The 16,671-nt window shown below is 42.7% G+C and overlaps 1 long non-coding RNA gene across 2 annotated transcripts in view; it reads left to right on the top strand.

Moving 5' to 3' along the window:
* The window catches only part of LOC122975089, a 59,220-nt gene that overhangs the window by 21,542 nt on the left and 21,007 nt on the right, over positions 1–16,671 (top strand). The window lies entirely within an intron of this gene.

The raw sequence follows: 16,671 nt of genomic DNA on the forward strand, positions 1-16,671 counted from the left end.
GTTTGTAGCAGAGAGGAGGAGAGGGAGAGAGGAGAGGAGGGCAAGGAGACAGAGAGAGAGGTGGGGGGGGGGAACGAAAGAGGAGGGGGTAGTGGGTGGTTGGGAGAGGCAGGTTTTTGGCTCTGAGCTCAGCCTTGTGCTGAGGAGAGGGGATGTGCATAGAAAGTAGGATGGGCACAAATGATTTTTGGCGTGCACAAAGGAACAGTGTTGATGGGTTTCAGGCAGAGAGAAGACTACAGCGAGGGCGTGAAGAGACACAGACATGTGGCAGGGTGTTCTAGCTGTTAATGTCACATTAGAGACTATTTTGATACCTCCATAGCCTCTGAGTGCCCCTGAAGAAGACACTGAACCTCTGCTAAACCACTAAAAATCCCTCAGGATGACTATGACAGCTAAACGCTGTATGTGTAAATGATGGCTTAAACACAAGGTTCAAAAAAGATGTGAGTTAAACTAAATTACACCAGTCATTTTTCACTCGCATTAAATACTTAAAAGCCGTTTTTTTTTAAATTGCTCTACAAGGGCATTGCTGTTTAGTGAGTAGTGCCAATCATGGTCCAAGTTCTGCTAGTAAAATTCACCAAAATCTACAGTGACACTGAGCAATGTGTTATTCAGTGTCTTAACTTGACAGCACCATGGTTATCTGTTCATTGAGCTGATTAAATTGCCTGCCGTTGAAAGTTTTCAGAAATACATACTTATCAATGATGAAGGCATTGTATTGTCTTAAAGGAATAGTTCAACATTTTGGGAAATAAACATATGCACTTTCTTGGCGAGACTTAGATGAGGAGATTGATACCATTCTGTTTGCGCGGTAAATATGTAGCTAGAGTCAGGAGGCAATCGGTTTAGCATAAAGACTGGAAGCAGGGGGAAACGGGTAAACTGGTTCAATTTGTACACAAATAGAAATGTAAAAATGTAGGTTTCACATGAAGATATGTTGGAAATTACTGTTCCAGCTGCTGGTCGCCAAGAAAAAGTGCCAACAACTCCCCATAAAAAAAGAAAAACACATACTGTTACCTTTCTGTTTGTTTATGGATAAATAAACCGATTTTGCAAATCTAAATTAAAACAATATTCACATGCCCTTATGAATGTTAAAAGAGTTTTCCTGTCAATAATGAGCCATGAAGAGATCCCTCCCTAAAGCGATCTTAATGTGACAGCTGAGAGTATGCTCTCTGCTGGTGCCCTTTGAGTTAACACTGTTATTCATAAATTTCATTCATTCACCCTTTATTCAGGTGTGTGCCTCATTTGATTTGGTTAACTGAATTTTGTTCCCTATTTTTTTACAGTGTAGTCACTCTATGAGAGGATGGCTAACATCCAGAAAGGGCAGGAGGAATGATTACAGATGGTAACCCTAACTTTTGCATTAAGAATGATTGAAAAAACCTGAACCTATCCTTTCACTCCTCCTCTTTCTGAAAACCTTTGTTTTGCAGATTTGTGTCCCATGTATGACAAAACAAAAACAAATGAAACAAGATCCTGACATCCTTGTGATACCACATTCCATTCACATTAAAAGAACACAAATTTGTCTGTCGCTCTCGCTTCTAAACAAACTACTTTGTAATGTTTTTAATCAGTCTCATATCACCAAGCCAGCACCACAGGAAGCCCTGTGGGAACTGTCTCAATGAACACGTACAGGAAGATACACAGGCAGCTGAATAGCTTTTGATTTAGAAAACACTGTGTTACATTTGCATAGATTATCTCTATCTGTTTGACCAGGCTGTATGTGTCAGTAAAGCACAGTCGGTAAATAGCTGCAGTCAACAGTGGGAAGCTTGGACCGTACATGACCTCACCCAACGTATGTTAAACAACGTAAACAGCGCCACACACACAGCCGAGTGCACACAAACACAGTTAAGCTAACATGCCTTGCCTATAAACAAACAGTCTTTTGCAGGCATGCTCACACAGACATGCTTGTGCACATAAAGCATGTGCAAGCACACATGCTGGAACACAGGGGAGGTGTGGGGACAATAGAAATTGACAGTGTAGAGTTAATGTGGTAAAGCCCTAAGCTTCTCTTTGCTTCAGATTATTGATCAGGCTCAGCTCATATTTACCAACGGATATACAACTGTGTGTGTGTGTGTGATGTGTATACTCACACGGTTAAATATACACACAGCACAACCAGTCAGATGCACATACAGTACACGAGCCAACACAGGCACTGTTGAAGCCACATGACTGCATACACACACACACACTTTAATACACAAACACACTAGCTTCTCCAATCACTGCTCAAGGCTACTTCCCTCCCCATCGACTCATGCTATGTCAGTGTGCTTCCTGTCGTCCCCGTCTGTGTGTGTTGATGTCTTGCTTTTTTGATAGGCGCACTGAAACTGACAGCATGATTTGTACTCCAGCACAAACATGCCTGGCAACATCAATTCCCATGGTATGGCTTGGAAATGCCGGGGAATGCCTGTGACTGTGTGTTTTACATTTTGAGTTTGAACTACAGAGCAGCACGCGGTGGGTGAGCCGCTACGAGTTCAACGTTTCACTCAAGAGCACTTTGTTTAGTGTTGATGATCACTGTCGTTTCATATATCTCCAAGTGTTCGGGATAGAATCAGGGTACTCAAATATCATATCTGTATGTCTTGCATGTAACACTTTGGTACTGTGATCAGTTTTGGAATAGTGGGTGTTTCATATTAATTTGTAGATGGTGTGTAAGGATCATTGTAGATTTTTAAAAATGAACTCTGTTGCATGAAGATAGTGACCACAGTAGTTTACAGCAGTGGTTTTATCTTATGTTCAAAGACACCTTCATTGACACCACCCATCATGTTCATTTGAGTTTATTTTAAAGTGAATGCTACATATCACTATAAAAGTGAGTGCTGTTACAGTAATTGTTTTCAGACAGTAGAATTGTCGCTGTGTAGATCGTCTTGATAAATTTTGTATTCATACTACAACATGGAGTGGCAGAAGCTGGATGTTTCAACCATTTATACAGCGTTTAGCTAACTATTTCAACCATTTAGTTTAAACTATCTATTTTAAGCATGTATCCATTACATTTGGCTAAATATTTCAACCAATGTATCCATTACATTTAACCTACTATTTCAGCTGTTTGTCCACTATGCTTAGGATCTCTACTTCCTGACAACAGTAGGCTACTACATAAGTACTCCTTGGGGCACAAGCACCCATAGTTGGGAGTCACTGGTTAACAATGGCCTCTTGCAATGAACATAGCCCAGAAAATCTCCTGATAATAGAACGTGCAGAGATTTAAGTGGAGGGAATGGAAATTAGCTGCTAATTATCCTTCAGTCCCTCTAAGTAAAATAAAAGTGTTTGCACTCTAAATGATGTTGTTTAAGAGTGTGTGTTTTTTGTATTATTGCCTTTTTTAAATCAGATTTTTACTAGTTTTTAATGTTTGCAATAAAATCCAAAATAAGGAGCCCTTATCATGTGTAATTCACCAAATTCAGAGCTTAGTGAATCTTTATTGGATGAATGAATTGGATGAATACTCCCACTTTGGTGTTTTCACATCGTATTTGATTATATTTAAAAATTGACAGATCCTGAGCTTTAAGTCCTCGGGCCTTTGTTACAGATTTTCAAAATGAGTCTCTGGGTACTCGGAGGGGGAATTTACATCACCAGTCACAATGTTTGGGCATTTTGATTGGTAGGTGGGAGAGGGCTCGCTGCAAATCGATTGGTGCCTGCAAGGGTGGGTATGGTTCAAGCTGCACTGAGCCTCCCGGAGTTGAGTGTGTGTCTTCTGGGCAAAATCTGTGGATTAAGGGAGGCCTGAACTTGAAACAGGAAAGGACAGAGCAGTCAATAACACACTGATTAATGATAATGGCATGCAAGCCAGGGGGATAATCTTTCTAAGCTCTTTTTATCTAAGGACCGATTGACTGAAAACATGGAGGACAGAAAGAAAATGCACCAATCCCCAAGCAAACCAGGGGCTTCGAAACAGGGTAAATGTTTGTTTATGTGTTCAGTTTTTATAAGCATGATTAGAAATGCATTTGCTGTCATAGCAGGAGACGGTAATGAGTCGGCACGAAGCATGATTTGGACTTTGTGCTCAAATTATTTGTGGTAAGTGTAGGTGAAAGAGAATAAACCCTGCATGGAGATTTTTCTTCTTTTTCTTTGGGGAATATCAACACAAAAACAACTGTTGCATTACTTCTTTTTGCCATTTCCACAATGAATCATATGCTCTTGGAACTGTCTGAATGTGAATAAATGCACTCATGCAGTGCTACTTTGGGTTAGCATCTATTTTGATAACCACCAATATTTTCCTCCACCAACTGTCTACATTATGCCACAATCGCATCATCCATCTGCGCATCCATCAGTGCAATTTTCTGTCACCTTGCTACAAAATATGATCATAAAGGCCTCACTTATTATAATAGCAAATTCTCTCCTCCTATTTTATCCTCCATCATCAAATACTTATTGACAGGGATGAAATGGAAATTATGGTTTATCCTGGCCTCTTCCCATCAGTCTGGCCCATCTGAGACTTGGAAGCTCTGCTCAGAAATTTAAGAGGCACTGATCCTTGTGCTCAGGCTTCATCCACTTGCCTATGGATTTGCCACAACTGCTGGATAATTTATGCACCCTCATGGACGCAATTATTCCCTATGTCCACAGTCGTGAAGAAGCGCTGGGACGCTGACAGTCTCAAGACGGATTGGATGCCGCTTCTAGTGTTTATCTGTGGAGCTTGTCATCAGTCTGTGGATTGGAGATGGATGTTCTTCTCCCGCCTTGGTGGGAGAGGCCTTCTGAGCTTTGTGAACTTACACCCCATGGGAGGTGCCACCTTCTATTCCTTCATCTCTTATTTTACCATTTCTTTATTTTCCACCCTTTTATGTGCTGTGGCTCTCATCTTACTGAGAACTGGCAGTTGGCTGCCCTCACCCCCTTCTCATCCATATGGCTCTGTTTCATCTTTCCTCTCTTCTCTCACACCTTCCTCTCTTCCTTTCCCATCCCTCTGTCCTTCTCAGTCTCGCATTCAAGGGCCAAACACCAACTCTCCTAGCCCCTATGCTTCCCGTTCGATTGGCCCAATAGTTTATTCACTTCACCCAGACACAAAAGACATCAAGCTGACTGATCAGCGGGCAGGAGCCAGGGCACGGCTGATCAATGAGGCCTTGGGCCGGGAAGAGGAGGGGGGATGGATGGAGGGAGGGAGGGAGAAGGGCCGGACAGGTAGGCTGACAGACGCACAATCAGCGGGCCAATCGATGGGAACTTTTGCTGAGCTCAGATAAGAGGGCGCAGCCCGTTCAGGACACACAACCAGATCCTTACTGACAGGAGCTTTTGTTTCCCATGCTCATGAGCTTTATGCTGCTGTAGGTGACACCTCTGCTAAAAAAATAGCAAAGGTACAATACATTAAACAGTAAGATAACATCATGATTCATTTGTTTATGCAAGCAATGGCTTTTCAAATCCTGTATTCCCTGAAACGTGTAGGAAATCTGCTAACGTGGTGTGATAAATGCCCTCTCCATAATGAAATTGTGTATGAGTGTGTGTCTGGGGGAACCATTGATTTGGGCTCTATTCATGTCTTTGTTTGTCTGTCCATCACATTAATAGCGCAGACACTATTGATTCAATATATTAGAAAATAATGGAGGGACCTGAGTGTTTGCTGTTGTCTGATTTTACCACTTTCAAATGCAAATGTACCTGTTAAGAGAATTTTTCAATTAACACATTTTTGAAATTAATCTTCCACTAGTGTCATCATTAGGGTTAGGTATTGAACCTCAAAACTTTTTTAGTACTATACTCAAAATGTGTCCATAGATGTAATAATAATAAAAGTTCAGGTATCAGTAGCAAAACTCAGGTAGCCTCTGGTATTGAGCACTACTACTTACTTCACTTCAGGGTCACTTAAAGCAAATTCTCTTTGCTTAAGGCAATTGTTCAATTTGGGAATAACACTTATTTTCGTCTTTCGGAGAATTACATAAGAAGATAGATACCACTTTCATGTCTGTGCATGAAGTGTGGAGTTAGAGCCATAAGGCAATTAGCTTAAATTAGGATAAGGACTGGAAACGGGGAAACTGTTTGCCTGACTCAGCTGCTGTTTGCTCAGAAATAGTTAGAGCACTTAACTACCTGTGGAACCACAATTTGTCACTTTTACATTCCTGTTTGTGCATTAATTAAGCAAATGAGCTACAGTGTTTTAATTTGTGAGCTTTAGAGGTGCTTGTATAGGTGGAATGAACTTTGGAGAGAGCAAGGCTAGCTGTTTCTGCTAGCTTCCAGTCTTTTTGCTAGGCTAAGCTAATCAACCCACTGGCTCTAGCTCCATACTTAAAGCAGCTATAATTATCTTTATATTAACAGTGTATGGATATGAATAGCTATATGTGAAAGGGGTGAAAAAACTGTAAAACATACATAGTTAGGAAATTAGCATTTAGAAGCCGAAGAGACAGATATTGGTGGAGACAAGATCAGAGAAAAATGAAGAGTGAATGGACTTACACTGATGCTGTGTCTGCAACAGGCAAAGGTTTGTTTACATTTTTGCCATATAATCTTTATGTTTCATTTAAAGCTCGTTTCGCTGCCCCCAAGTGGCCAAAAATCTATCCGACAATCATCTATTAATACTGCATAAGATTCAGTGGTAGATAGAGTTGCTTTACAATGGTCAACAATATGTACTGTACAGTCTAGAAAGAACATAGAGAGAAATATGGCAATAGAAAGAGAGACATATACAAAGAGGGAGCACAGAGAGAGATCAGAGCCACAGTCCATTCCCTCTACTCACTGTCCTCATAGTGTGATGGGGTCATCAGCACAATCCCAATTTTTTTTTTTTTTTTTTATCACTGGGGCTTTAACCTTCCCTTATTCTTTTCCCCTGCCACTCATGGGTGCAGACACACGTTCACACACACAAACGTACTGGGAGCTGATAGAGGAATTGTGTTTGACTGTGAGAACATTAGTCTTGTACAGTGATTTTTTTTTCTCCCAGAGACACTAGTGGAAATGGCCTGTCTGGAGCAAAACATGGAAATCAAACATGTCTTCTGTTGCAACACATCATCAGTAAAAGTATGTTTATTCAGAGAGTGCCAGGTATGACATGCCTTTATTTAGAACCATTCCTCATACTCAGCTCATGATCACATCAACCTTGAGCTGTACTCTTGTCATCCATTTCCAGACAGCATACTTGCATAAGACAAATGCATATTTGATACTCTCTTGTTTAATTTATCTGACAAAAATTGGTCGATTGCCCACCTTTCACTGTAAAGACACATATGAAGGGAATATCAGAGACAGATTCAGCTCTGCCATCCCAGCATACCTGGACGGTTTCCCAGGCAAAGCACACTTGTCCACCTCCGCTATGTAGTGAAATCTCGACACAACTTGGACAGAAAGTGGCTTCAAGCCCAGTTGGTGAAAGGCACAGTGCGTCAAGAGGCTGGCGAACTGATCGATAGTGAGCTAATTGGAAAATAGCGGCAGGAAATGTGATAATGCGGCTGTTCGCTCTGGTCTTACTCTGGCTGCACTCCCCACCCGCCTCCCCCCTCTTTTCCCACTCTCGGGGGTTGGGTCTGGTTCCTTCAATCTAGCGGTTCTCTAATAAGGCTGGAGCCACTGGTCGACCCGAATGAACATCACAGCTGCTCTAACCAAGGCGCACATAGGCGTAGGACTGCCGCTGCTTGCTTACAAGCTCATTCATTCGCGCGTACATGTGTGAGGACAGCACAGCAAGAGAAGCTGGTGAAATCCTGCTCAAGATGTCACTGCCTGCCGTTTGATGGATCAAGCTGCACCCTCCAACATGGCATGCAGACATACAGCAATAGCATACAGGCCGGAAAGCAATCAGGCTGGCGGACAGGAAAGCATAAAGACAAACAAAATAGAGAGGCGAGTGGGAAAACGGCCATGCAGAAATTGCAGACAGGAGAGCAAAACCAAAAGGCAAGGGTGAAAGAGCTCTCAGAGCAATAGAGAAGGAGATATGAGAATAACATCAAGAGGAAGAGAAATTAGAATGTAGCTGGAGGTCTAATGGCTACACAATTACATTCAAAGTCAAGGAAAGATACTTCACTTCATGAACAGAGACAAAAGGAAAAAGGAGAGGGGTCTTGAGGAGAATGACAGAAAGAACAGGAGTTCTTGGTAAGTTTTGAGTTCAGTCAGAGTTTGAGCTGTCACACAAACAGAGAGATGCTACAAACGCTGCCTGCTGGCTACAGCACCTAACAGCCACAGCTAATGTCTTTACAGTTGGTACATTGGCAGTTAATTAGAGAAAGGTGAAAATTCACTTTGCTTTTGGCCTGAGCACACTTTTAGTGCCCAGCCACACCAGGAAGTGGCACAGTGAAATTTATTTGTGCATTACAGTTTACTCCTGTACCATGACTGACTACTAATCAGTGTTTTCATCTTCATGGTGGAGTAGTTTATACTACAGCAGATCAGGGAGAAATTGGAGACACAGCAAATTATGCTTCTTCCATTTTGGACTATTCAGGTCTCTCCTTTCCCCTTTAAAGGTCAGCACTATCAAGGCTGTTTGCAGCTGGTCAACGGTACGTGTCAAAGTTGCACTTCTCAAAAGCTGTGTGCAAATGTACGTTTCCTCCATGGATATATACACTGATTAAGCCAATCCCATTTATTTTAATTGATTTTTAATCTGAAATTATGCTGTTATAAATGCTGTTGTGACATTGGAGAAGAGGTTGAATTAAATGGAAAGGAGTTAGAAGAAGGATATAACAGTACTTGGTGGAACAGAAGAGGGGCCTGTTTGGAAGCAGTCTGGGTGGGAGGGGAAAAAAAGAGGATCTCTCGTCCCATTTCAGACTCAGGGGATCTCTACATGTCACCAAAATGTGTTGTACAGCCAGACATGAGTGACAGTGATGGGCACTGTGGGCCTGGGATCCAGCGTTTTCCACTCCTCCCAATTCCCCGGGCCAGGCCTCTCTATCCATGTGACAAGATGAAGAGACATCGTGTCAGCTGAAGTGCGACAGTCTTTGTCTTACTCTAACTCACTCATATACTCACTCTTTGCCTCTTACTTCAACCTCTTAGTTGCAGTTTTCTGTACACCTTTCCTCCTCTTTTTTTATTAATTTCTTTCTCTTGACTTTCTTTGCTTCTTCCCCGTCCCCATTTCTTTCCCTTTCTCGTCTTTCTGCTTACTTCTGTCTGTCTTCTGTCTGCTCTTTGAAACCTCTCCTCCTCTCATTTTTTTTTCTCTTCCAGTGCTCTTTCTCCGTTTCTTGGAATGGCAGTTCTGGAGTGGTTTGCACAGAAATAGTGCCAGTAGTCAACACCTGCCTGGTTTCCTAGATTATGGTATGTCTCTTTGATAAGCCACCGTTTGTTTGTATCAAAGGCAGTTTTTTAGGTCACGCTTCAGAGAAATACAGGGCACCCTATGGAGCAGTGTTATCACCTTTTCTTTTCGCTGTCTACACCTTGAATTTCAGCTTTAGGTCTGGGTCATGACAGCTCTAGATGTTCTCAGATTACCCTTTTGTAGGATGTATCTGTAAAAACAAAGAGGAGGGGTATAGGACTGGTGGAGAGCATCATGACGTAATTCAAGGAGAATCAATCCTGTTTGCATCCAGGGAGAAATACTGGACATGTTATCCTGCAAGCCCTTGACTTAACATCAACAACAATTGGGGGTAGTTTTAAACACAAGGGGCTGCACAAGAAAGGACAGATTAACATGTTTACCTTGCAACAACCTACTCAAGATAATTATATGATTTATTTAGCACTATACTTTACTGGTATGCTTGGGAGGCAGCACCAAGGGTTCAATATGGTTGAAATGACTGTTGTCTGACCACGTCAAAAAGCAAAAGTCTTACCCGTTCGAATGGCCACACTGACATTCAGCCTCCTTCTGGCTACATCACACTGCCTTCTTGATCTCTTTACAAGTCTCTCTGTGTCTATTGAATGTCTTTGTAGTCGTGATGCAAGTGAATCATAGAAATGCGGTGACAGAGAGAAGATAGAGGTGATGAAGAGGGAGCACTCTTTTGGACAGTTGCTCCTTATAGGAATCCGTGGTGTTGCACAGTTGTACATGTGAAAAGTGATGTAAGTAGTTGTTTGAAGAATACAAAAAAGAGTTTTAGAGAGCAGCAAATCCTGCCTTACTTTCATATCTCTGCACACCTTGCTGCATAAAGGTGCGTGATTGTTGGATTGTCTGTTTTCAAAAATTACACAAATTATCACTGTTAAGATGACCCAACAACAGTTCTTTTTAAACAAACTGAGGTCTTGAGGCAGTAATGGCAAGCAGACCAAACTGGTGAAAAAGGTGTGAGAGAGGTAGCAGAGGGGATAATAATGACTAAAATGAACTCCATCCGAGATCATAAACTCATTCATCTACAGTGAGCTGATGAAGCAAAGGAGCACTTTTGGTTATCCTCCCTAAACTTCTAGATGGTGCATTAAATTTTCTCTTTGAACAGCAGACAGTTTGATGTATGCTGGCAAGAATGGCTCAGCCAGTGCTCTGTTTGTGTAAAATATCCCAGACTGCCTTGGCATTTCTGTGTTCTACCATGCGCCATTTATTGTTTGCTTGCAGTTTATATTTTTAAGCATACTGTATGAGATGCAGTATTAATTGCTGCTTGGTATGTTGCAGAAATCTCTGCATTTCTGCAAATACTTTATGTCAACACATACAGTATCTCTGAATCATTGGACAGCTAGACCTTTCAACATTAGTACTGGGCTTTCATGAATGCTTACCAAATTTCTGGCACATTTCACCATGTATAATGACAAATGCCATTTACAAATCTAATTTTGGTTGTGATTCATATTACTATATTTTACCTACACATACTATAAATATACAGTGCAAAGTGAAAAATATTTGATATGGTGATGATATTTGATAAGGTTTTTAAAAATGATTTACCTAGGGTCAAAAATCTTGATAAAACCCCATCATGTTTCAGAGCCCAAAATGATGTCTTCAAATTGCTTGTTTTGTCCAGCCATAAATCAAAAATCCAAAGGTATTCAATTTTACAATTATCATATAGCAGAGAAAAACAGCAATTTCTCACATTTGAGAATCTTTAACCAGCAAATGTTTGACATTTTTGCTTGAGAAATTACTTATTGTCGATACATTTTTTTCAATCAACTTAAATAAAGACTGGTCATTTCAGAAGTTAATGTATGTCCACTACATTTTATGCCAAAGTATTAGCTTGTCGACTATGTTAACATGTTTTCAATTACTAAGCATGCAACCTAAGAAAGTTCTTGACAGTTTTCCGTCAGTGAGAACTGCATTAAGCTCGGTTTCCCTTTTTCTTTTACCTTCTTTAATCACAGTGGAGCCCTTATCAAGTGGGCTGCAGCTTAAAAGCGGTCTCCCCTTTTCTTCTTTGACTATCTCAGGCTCAACAACACCATTTATTTTGCTGGGAAGACAAGCCAATCTTGTTTTGTGTGGGTGTTCCTTTCCTCAAACGCTGCCTGGCTTACCTGTATCTCCAACTTCATCAACCTCTTGATGAAACCCATACTGGCCCTTCTGCTGATAAGGTAAGCCAGGCAACGAGATATATCCATCATTCACCTACTTAACGTGCGTGCACACACACACACACACACACACACACACACACACACATGAGAGGGGGGATATGTAGAAGGAGAGGGGAGGTATACTATAACAAGATTAGGATTAGAAATGTGAATGAAATCACACCCTCTGCTGCCACCCAAGTAATCAAACGGCCTCAAACAAAAGAGTAGTTCATTTAGTGCCACTAATTCCTGCTTGGTGGCTTCACAGCATTGCAGTCTCATTATTGTATTAACCCCCACACCTCCTCCCCCATCTACACACACACACACTCACTCACTCACTCACACACACAAACACACACACATACACACACACACACACACACAAATGCACAAAACCTCATAAATTGTGTTGTGGGACTGCTGCCAAAGCGGAGCCTGGGTTCAGCTGGGTAGTTAATCATCTCCTATAGCTTGTAATTTGTGTAAACAATGTTTGTTTGCGCACCAAGAGAGCGAGGGCCCCCCTAGGCTCTAGTTAGCTGTGATGTGGCACCGTACCTGGGAATAGTAGTTCATGTGCGAAAGGGCCAAAGGTTGCAAGGTGTTCATAATTGACTCCCTGTGCCAAGTACGAGTGAAAGCATGGAAAATAACTCGCCAGCGTGGAATCGGTTGTCATGACAGTGCTCCTGGGGGGTGGAGTGGTGCGGAGCGTGAATATGAACAGAAAGATTAATTACGCTCAGGAGGAGAGGGTTGATGCTTGTGTGGGCAGGTGTATATGATGTGTGTGCGTGTGTTGTTGCATCAACTAACATTGGTCCATCTGTGGTTATGAACCGTATCAAGCAGCAGACCTTCTGACCAACATCGCCACATGAAACCCGCCAGGACCTTTGAATGATGTAATTTCTTTTGCATCTCTTGGTTGATTTCCACGGTCACTGTGTGCACAAGGTCATTTAGTTTCTGATCAATAGCTTGTATCGAGCCTACACTCCTCTCACCAACCCCTGTTTCTGAAATGGCCGTTAAATCGATGGGAACAAATGAAATTAAGCTCCTGGGCGGCTCTGAGGAGCAAATGATCTTCCTGTGATTAATAACACACTGTAAACGCATCTGTGCTGGGTATATCACATCAGAGAGTTTTTCCTTGCCTTGGCTTGTTTCCTTGGGGTAAGACTAAGAGAATAAAGCCGTGGGAATGGTGTTTATCTGAGGAAGCACCATTTGGTAGAACATTAAAAAAAAGAACAAATGGTTTTGTTTGTACAGATGTAAGTATGTTGCTTTTAGAGACTATGATTATAAAGTTTGCAGTTGAGCTCATAGGACTTGGTTTTACAATCCTGTATTGTAATCCGCAATCATTCTTTCAGTGGGGGTAGGGGGCAAACACTTCACTGGGTTCATCAGGTGGGCACTCTCTTTCCTTGGTGTTTCGCTGATAGGCCTATGCAGCAACAGCACTTCAAGAGGATCAGTTGAGTCGAGGTTTCTTCTGTCAAGGATTCAGTGCTGTTTATGCAGACTGTGAATAATAACCAAACTTCAGAAGAGTCGGTCGATTCCAGGTTTCTTCTGTCAATGATTCAGTCCTGTTTATGTGGACTGTAAATCATAACCAGCAGCAACAGAACTCCAGGAAGATCGGTTGAGTCCACATTTCTTCTGTCAATGATTCAATCCTGTTTATGTGGACTGTAAATCATAACCAGCAGCAACAGAACTCCAGGAGGATCAGTTGAGTCCAGGTTTCCTCTGTCAATGATTCAGTCCTATTTATGTGGACTGTAAATCATAACCAGCAGCAACAGAACTTCAGGAGGATCATTCGAGTCCAGATTTATTCTGTCAATGATTCAGTCCTGTTTATACGTACTGTAAATCATAACCAGCAGCAACAGAACTCCAGGAAGATTGGTCGAGTCCACGTTTCTTCTGTCAATGATTCAGTCCTGTTTATGTGGACTGTAAATCATAACCAGCAGTGGGAGTAGGGGTAGAAGCTTCAGTGGGGTCATCAGGTGGGCACCCTCCTTCCTTGGTGTTTTGTTGATAGGCCCACAACACCTGCTGAGGGCTCAACGGTGGCTTCCCAGGTGCACCCCCCTCCGCTTCTACCACTCCTGCTGGCTGATGGTCATTTTGCCACCCAGTTCTTGTCCTTTCTTTTCAGCCAGAGCCAGTTGCTGCTTCGCTTGGCAGCCTCTGTCGGTGACATCCCTCCCAACAGCCTAGTGGTTGACATCACACCACAAAACCCCTGCAGCTGACCTCCACAGGGAGCTCCTATGTTCTCCAGCCCTTTTGTTCTGCTTTAGTTGCTAGATTGGAGTACTTCAGCTTTTTGCGCCTGTGTGCTTCGCCTACTGCATCCTCTCATGACACAGTCAGTTCTATGATGAACAGGGCCTTTTGTGAGGCTGACCACAGTTTCAGATCCAGCCTGAGACTGGTTGTAATGATCTCCAGTGGGAAGGTGAGTGTCTGGTCTAGATTGACCTTTATCTTCAATCCTGTGCTGTATCCAGTAAGTTTGATTCTTTTCCTGCAGTTGACCTCTTTGGTACCTTTCCTGCTGGTACAAAGGCCATGGTGTTTGAGAAGCCAGGGGCTCAGGGAGAGAGGGCATTGTTGTTAGTCCTCCTTTCTTCCAACACTAGTTGCCAGTTGCCAGTTGCCAAAGGACCTGGTTGTGCCTCCAGGTGTAGCTTCCTTAGGTGAGGCTGGTCTTGCAGTCAGTGAGTATGTGCTGGAGGATTGCTGGTGTTTGGCAAAGGGGACATGATAGGTCTTCACCAAGCCTCTGGTTCAGATTCTTGGGACTGGGAAGAACATTGTAGATGGCTCTGATGATGAAGCTAAGTCTGCCTCCTTTCATTTTCCAAAGATCCCTCCAGGCAAGCTTCTGGTGTTCAAGATTTCCCTGTTTTGCCTGTGAGACTGCCTTTGCACATCGTTCTGCCTCCTCCTGCTGCTGTATCTCTTTTACCACCATCCCTCTCTTCTGGGCAGGTGTGCTCTGTGGGTCTACTTGTGCCTAGCCCAAAGCCGCCTCATCCATGCTGCACTTGACCCACAGTATCTCCATGCCTGAGAGCAGATTTTGCCTGCTGCACCGCCTCAGATGGGTTCCATTTTCTGCTTGCTGCCACTCTGGGCACTGCTGCCCAAATTGTGATGTCCTGAGTTTCTGTCAGGGTCATCTCCAGCCTTACCTTGGAACATATGTATTCTTCAGTTAGGCTAGTGATAGGCATTTCCAGTTTCCCGTTCCCATAAAAGAGAGCCATTTCTTGATGTATGTACTAACTATTCTCTCCATTGTCTCAATTTTGGTGATGGGAATCTCATAAATCTTCTGAGGCCACATCAGACAGGGGAGCACTCCAAACAGCAGGCACCAAAGTTTCAACTTACCTGGAGGTAGGGTCTTGTCTATGTTAGCAAGGCCTTGATGATTGCCTCCTTCATATGCTTAATCTGGTCCTTAGTCCTTAAGGCTTGCATTGTACCACCACCTTAAGCTCTTGAATGGCATCTTTGATACTGTTGGTATGAGTGTTTCATCAATGTGGAATCTCTGGTCTTTGAGCTTTCCTTTGATAATGAAGATGGTCCTGGATTTGCTGGGCTTAAGCCTCATCCATGCCCATGTTATGTTGGAATGAAGTTATTCCAGGAGTTGCTTTGTACATGCGATGGTTGTGGTCAGAGTGGTCATGTCATCCATATAGGTGCGGATGGGAGGCAGTCGTTGTCCAAACTGCAGTTGTTCTCGTCCTACCACCCATTTGGATCCTCTGACGTTCAGTTCCATAGCCATTGTAAAGGCTAGTGGGGACATGGTGCGTCTTACCATTATTCCTGTTTCCAGGGATTGCCAAGACATGGTATACTCTGATGTTGTGAGGCAAAACTGCAGATCTTGAAAATAATTTCTGACCAGTTTTGTGATGGTCACTGGAACACTGGAGATCTTAATGTTGCATTCCTCGAACTTGCCAATGTTTTAAGATCTATCCTGCATACTATCCTCTTTGACACTTGCAGTGCTCCGCTCTTTTCCTTTGTGAACAGCCTTCTCACGGCTCTGAACGGATCCTTGTAGAACGATGATCTTGCCCTCTCCTTCATAATTCTGGTTTTCTGTCCTCTGTAGTCTTGCCAGGTATTCTTTTAGGTCTGTTTGCAGTAGGTTGATTCCCCCGTCTCTATTGAACCTCCATTGCTTCCTCAAGTCCCTTCTCTCCTTGACTAGGTGCTTGATTTCTTGTTACCTTCTGGACTTGGGTGAGGTTGCCGTTTTATTCTTCCTTGGGTCTCTTGCTCCAAACCTCTCTACCCTGTATTCATAAAACAGGTTGCTCATCCTCTCCAGCTTCTTGTCTGCTATTCCTTGAAATCTTTCAAGGATCTTGCTCAGATCTGCATTGACCATTTTCCACTCTTTTTTGCTGCAGGACTTTGGCCATTTCACATGTGGCCTGTATCCTTGGATCTTCTCCATCACATGTTGTGTCTGGATTGGCTGGAGATTCTCAGATGTTGTGGATTGATATGGAATTTTCCAACTTTAGGGGTTACAAATTGGGTTACACTTGGTCTGGGCCTTGAGGTCACACTGTAATGCTAAAGCAGGAAGGGGACATAGTCTCCTCTCCTTGAGACTCCAGCTGTCTGTGATGTTTTGGGGAGAGCAGAAACCTCTCTGATAGAGGGTAAATCAGCATTGCCATGGTCACCAAGGTCGGAGGAGGCTTTCCTAGACAACACAGGTAGGTGGATGCGTAGATTCTATTGACACAGTCAGACATTCAAACCAAAACAGCTGAAGTTCCATGCAACGTGACATAAACTGTCACGGGTAAGATGCAGTTCCTTGTTTAGAAACTAGTGAACCAATTAGACTCATTTTTCATATTGTAGGCTGATAAAGACTAAAACTCAGACCTTTAGGGGCCAGAACAGAAA

The sequence above is a fragment of the Thunnus albacares genome, chromosome 23, assembly GCF_914725855.1.
Source record: "Thunnus albacares chromosome 23, fThuAlb1.1, whole genome shotgun sequence".
In the NCBI taxonomy this organism is placed as follows: Eukaryota; Metazoa; Chordata; class Actinopteri; order Scombriformes; family Scombridae; genus Thunnus; species Thunnus albacares.